The sequence below is a fragment of the Rattus norvegicus genome, chromosome 4 (genome assembly GCF_036323735.1).
Source record: "Rattus norvegicus strain BN/NHsdMcwi chromosome 4, GRCr8, whole genome shotgun sequence".
Classification (NCBI taxonomy): Eukaryota; Metazoa; Chordata; class Mammalia; order Rodentia; family Muridae; genus Rattus; species Rattus norvegicus.
Genome location: NC_086022.1, coordinates 7435935 through 7441965, shown reverse-complemented (window position 1 = coordinate 7441965; position 6031 = coordinate 7435935). Strand labels below are relative to the sequence as shown.

Genomic DNA, 6031 nt, shown 5'->3' with positions numbered 1-6031 from the left:
CTTTTGGGTCCTGTATTACTTCGTTCAGGATGAAGAGTCATGTTTCTTGACAGAAGCTGGCTAAAAATTCCATGAACCAACAAGTCCACCATGTTTACTCATGTAACTGACAGAACACTAGAACCAAGAAGCAAATCTGTGAACTACCACATTTAGGACCAGCAGTCATTTGAGTGGGTATTTCACTGAGATTTCCTTTCCCCTCAGGCTCCATGGTGTCATAGCCCTTCACACCTGGGCTATGGGCTGCACTCTACCACCCATGACACTTATCCTGTATGTATACTTGGCTGGAAGTATCATGCTAATGAGATCACACTGCCAGGTTCTGAGGAGCCTCAGACTTAAGCAGTTAATTCCTCTTTGAGATCCTTGATCACTGATGTCTCAAGATCAAATAACCAACTAATTAAAATCAATGTCCACCTTCCATTGAAGTCATTGTGGGTCCTCCCCAAGGAAGTGGTTTTCTGAGTTCGTGATCTGTGGGGAATCCTTCCCTCCTCAGATCACATGAGTGGGAAAATGTGGAGCCCAAGGTTGTTCCTGTCTCCTTTCTATGTCAAAGGAAATTGTTATCACTCCAACAGTTTGTTTTCTCAGCCATGCAACCCACAAAAGCACAGCAGGCAGCATGTCTGCTAAAGATCACTCTGTGCTGCCATGTTGAGCATACATGTTAATGTGTGTGAAAGCTTTGCAGGCAAACAGCCAATATGCATCTGTGATATCTTTTGCTGATGTTGTACTACATGTGAGCAAGTGTGTGTGTGTGTGTGTGTGTGTGTGTGTCTGTTTGTCTGCATTCATGCATGCACATGTGTGAAAATTTTCCAGAATTTCGAGTTTTTGATATATAGTCCTCAAAGATGAAACTAGACAAGGGTTGGGAGTGGGAGGAAGTCAGGAAGAGTTGGATCGCTGGGGAGGAATTGTGTGAGTGCTGTCTCCCCTGTTCCACATCCCTGTCATGGACAGAACCTGGCATATCTGTGGGAGCAGGTGTTTGGGATCTAAGAATAACTTAGATCCTTCGTCACTAGGATGAGTGACTTAGGTACTGAGAACCTATAACCTGGATGGGCTTCCTGTGTGTCTGTAAAGCGCTGGAGAGGCAGGATTCATGAAAGCCTGTATGGAAGCAGCCAGCCCCTAAACCATGATTTTCACATGCTCAGGGTCAGTCAGAGGAGAAGCAGAAGCAGATGTCTCTATGAGAGAAGGCTGTGAGTGTCAGTGACTCTACTCCCCATATCCAGTCAATCACTACCCGTAATATGTCACCTGAGGTTCAAGGGAAGGTCAGGCTGACTGAAATTGAGTTTCATCCACCTTGAAAGAGTGGGGACCTAAAATTGAAGGAAGCACAGAAACCAGCAAACAAATAAATGGAATGTATCTCTCATGCACCTGAGCCCTGGGTGTGAGATGCACGCTGACTCCTACGTTCATGGACTTCTAAGATTCTTTGTAGAAAATCCACTGTTAGAGTCAGTCCTAGAAACAGAAAGATAGAAATGAGCAAGAAGTAAAGGAGGGTGACAGCTCCTGACACACTGCTAAGCTTTAAGTTTGACTTGTTCAACACAGTTCCTCCCGCGTTCCCAGGAAGACAGCGGGCCAGCATACAAGATGCTCTTTTGGTATAGCAGCCTCTCTCAGGGTGCTAGACAGCAAGGCACAGCCCATCTGTAAACTCAGGCATCTCCTGGTAGCTATGTGAGGACTCTCTCGGGTTAGCCTGCCTAGAAATAACTGGAACACATGTGATTCTGTTGTGGAGACTCTCTGGAAGGCATGTGGTGGTGCTGTAAACGTTCAAACATTTGCTCACTGCATATCCTGCAACCTCACTGAGGAGGAAGAAAAACTGTACAGACACCCATGCTAGTAAATCACAGGAGCCGTATGCACAAGATGGCAAATAACAGCTGCCTGCCAACAGGCAGATGGGTGTGTAAATCTTGTAATCATGCAATCATGGTGGTGAGGGAGGGTGGTGTTCTAAGGTAGAGCAGGCTTGGAGCATTGCCTCTAGAGTCCAGAGCTCCGTGATGATGGGGGTGGGGCAAGGGACCCTTGGAAAAGGCCACATGCAAGAACAGTCACACTGCATGCAGCACAGTCCACTATAAGCAGTCTGGGTTATACCTAACTGGAGCTGTGTTTATTGCTGAACTGTCAGTGAGATTGCCCTGGGACAGCACTCTGGAGCTCACTCCGTGACAGTGCCCTGGGTTACACAGTTGTAGGGAGAGCAACCTGCTCACACATAGAAACTGGGACTTAAGTGTGGGCAATTCAATTCCCTGCTGACAGTTCTTCTTCCGTAGGATGTGGTAGGCCCTGGTTGGGGTCCCTATGAAACTGAAACCAATACAAGGCTGCTTTTCCACCAGGGTGTATGATGAGTCTTGCCCTAGAATTGGTGAATTTGATATTAAGCCCACAGAGGAAAGTTTGAGTAAAGAGGCTGCCATTTTCTTTGAGGACACAGAGAAAATTATGAAGAAGAAGAAAGGAGGGAGACTGAGGAGAGGACAATTATTAGAATCGCCCATACTTAACTTTCTGTAATCTAAAGTGTTTTCTTCACTGTCTGGTAGAATTTCAGATCTTCTGCATTCTTCCATTATTTCTTACTCTTGGCATCTTCATACTCATACATACCTTGTTTTGATTGTGTTGCCCCCTGTTGCCCTCTCTCATCCACTTCCACTCCACCTGACTCCTCTTCCTTGTAACCCACCTGTGTGGCCCTGCCTCTCTCCGAGTGTGCAGGTTTTATGCAGGTAGCCACAGGTGCTTTGTGTCCATAGTCACAGAAACCATGTTATTTCCAGAATGTTTCACAGCACATCATCCCCATCCAGGTTTCCTGCTCTTCTCCCACAGGTTCCCCAAGCTCTGGAGAGGGTGACTGCGAAGCCCCACTTTGGGCGAGCACTTAACAGTCGGTTCCACTCAGCCCTTGACCCATAGTGAGTCGCTGATTTTTCCATCTTTTAAACAAATAATGAGCACACAGTAAGTGTAACTTAGAAAATTGTCAACAATTTTGCCAATTAGACATCCAGCTAATGAGGTTGAAAATTGGACGCTAAAAGGTTCTCAGTTATCTAAGCCATGAAATCTACATGTGTATTTAAAAAAATGTGAAAATGGATAAATTCAAGTTCTGCTAAAGAGACCAAAGACCAGTGGCAGATGTCTCTCCCCATTAGGTCCCTGTTATGGACAGAAGTTATGGGCCCTCATCCCAGTCCCAAGCTCAGCATGTGATTCTTCAGTTATGATCTGGCTGCTTGGATGGGTTTCTTAACAGGAAGAGGAATGTATTGTCATCTGATGTGAGTGGAAGTCACAGCACCTGTCCTCTGAAATAATAAAGCACAGCATAGTTCTGTGCAGCTTCTGTCTACCACTTTGTGAGCAAAGTTCAACCTGGTGCCTTCAGACCCCTCCTGCAGGGTCTTTCTTATTTGCTACAGCACCCTCACCCCCAACCCGCCATCTCCGTGATTCCCAACGCACACCATGTGTCTTGCTCAGATCTGCTGGAGTACTGCAAAACAAAGGAAATCAACCGACCAAACAAACAAAAAACCCCAAACCCATGGGGGGCCTGAAGAGAGGGCTTGGCAGGTAAAGTGCTTGCTGTGAAAGCATAAATACTTGAGTTTTGAGTCTCAACACTTACATAAAAGGCCAGAGAAGCAGACCCAGCTTGCTGGCCTTCCAGTGTGGCTGAAACAGCAGGTTCAGTGAGTGTAGTTTTTTATCTCAACTTGACAACTCTAGAATCACCTGGGAGATGGGCCTCTGGATATTCACAGAGGGGTTTTGATTAGGTTAATTGAAGTGCAAAGACCTGCCCACTGTGGGTGGTACCATTCCATGAGCTAAGCTACTAAACTACAAAAAGAATGATCTGAATACCAGTATCCATCATGTATGCATTATCATCATTAAAAACCATCTGGATTAAGTGACATCTGTGGAAGTTCTGTATACTTAATATCAAATCCACTGATTCCAGGACAAGACTCATTCATTATACACCCTGGTGGAAAAGCAGCCTTGTACTGGTTTCAGTTTCATAGGGACCCCAACCAATGTCTCCCACAGCCTAAGGAAGAGGAGCTGTCAGCAGGAAATTGCTCACAGATAAGTCCCAGTCTCTTCATGTGAACAGGTTGCTCTCCCTACAGGTGTACAACCCAGGGAACTGTCCCAGGGTGATCTCAACCCAGGGTGCTGCAATAGGGTGTTGTCAGCAGCAATCACAGCCTCAGTTAGGTGTAACTCAGACTGCTTATGGAGGGCCGTGCTGCACGCAGTGTGTGGTTACTCTTTCCTGTGGCCTTTTCCAAGGGTCTCTTGCCCCACCCCACCCCCATCATCACAGAGCTCCGCCCTGACTCTAGAGGCAATGCTTCATGCCTGCTCTACCTTAGAACACCTCCATCCCCACTGCGTTTGTCATGATCTGAGATTCTCAGACTTGAAGGCATCAAAGTACCATCCAAACTCCACACCATCAGGCTGCTGTGTAAAAGAAACGACTCTTTAAACAAATCTGAAGGTAGAGGTGTCTCTAATTTTACATTAAACAATATTTTTGATAATGTTTGAATCATAACAGAGACACCTGAACTGTTCATCAAGGAGAAGATCAGCCAGTTCTTTGGCGATAATGCTGTATCCCTGCAGATACAGGGCACATACTTACCAGGCCCAGAAACAAACTACGAATGAAATGGAACTGCTTCTTCAGTTTTGGTTTGTGCCACAGGTGACTAAATGAGGAGATTAGTAGACTTGGCCAACTAGAGGGGTGTGTGTGTGTGTGTGTGTGTGTGTGTGTGTGTGTGTGTGTCCTTATCTGTGCAGGGGGCATCAGGCCTCCCTTTCTTGAGTCCTCCCTTGGGCAGGAAGCCAAGTGCCATAGTGAATTAGACATTCTGGACTGGTTAGGGATAATCTGCCATAATGTCTTTGGCATCCATTTAAGTAGACACTTCAGAAGTTCAAGAATAGGCTTTCCTGCTAGTTTTCAGGATGGGAGTGTCTGGAGCCCAACTTGTGTTCTTTCAAAGCTATTAGGAACATCTGTTTAGTGATTTTTCAATGACATTGAAGGAGGAACACGTTTCTAATCAGACTTCTCTCATTTCCACAAGGATGGCCACATGTTGACATGGCAGGGCTGGACACAGCAAGGACAGAACGAGAAGGGACTTCTCTTGTGCAGTTATCACATCTGAGGAGCTGGTCATGAAGAATATTCACTGACATGGAAGAGTGACACGGAATCCCCACTGGTCCTAGCGCAGTCCCTTTAAGGTGTGCTGTTTTCTACAGTCTCTGACAATGATAAGCCACAACCTCTCCTACAGTGAACACACAGCTCCGCCTGCCTTCCCTGCAGTCCTCATTTCTGCATGGACTTTGCAAAGAACAATCGACTCTGTATCTATAGCAGCATCTGCTGCCAGGGTGTTGGGTGACCGTTTACTTCTTATTGGGCACACGGTAGCTTTTATTTCCGATATATGGTAAGGCCTGGCAGTTTCCTTTCCTACCAGGAAGAATTACCAATCTCAGCCAATCCCATGTCATCTTCATCCTCATCCTCTCTCTTCCACCAGAGCCTGGCTCCTGTATTTTATTGTAGGGCTTAGCAGACTAAACTCTCCCCTTATTACTAGGGATAGACACCTGGATGAGACGTTTTGCCTCTGACCCTTGTGATGGGTCCCAGAATATATTGCTTTGGGAACACTGGAGTTCTCTTTAGTTCCTGCTAGGACTTGTGTCCACCCAAAATATGTCTCAACCTTAGGTCTCTGCCTATGAATATGGCCTTATCAGGAAGCAGGGTCATCACAGGTGATTAGATGTTTAGCTAGTTTAGTTTCTATGTCTATGTCATCAGTACAAGCACATACATATATGCACACACACACACACACACACACACACACACGATTTTATATATCTATAAAGTCTAGGAGAGAGAAAGATGTGA

General features: G+C 45.8%; 1 long non-coding RNA gene across 1 annotated transcript; it reads left to right on the top strand.

The window, feature by feature from the left end:
- Window positions 1-2328: 2328 nt before the first annotated feature.
- Window positions 2329-5782, top strand: LOC134486704 (uncharacterized). The gene is made up of 2 exons (XR_010066035.1): window positions 2329-2981; window positions 5184-5782. It is a non-coding gene; the product is annotated as an uncharacterized LOC134486704 (long non-coding RNA).
- Window positions 5783-6031: the final 249 nt, after the last annotated feature.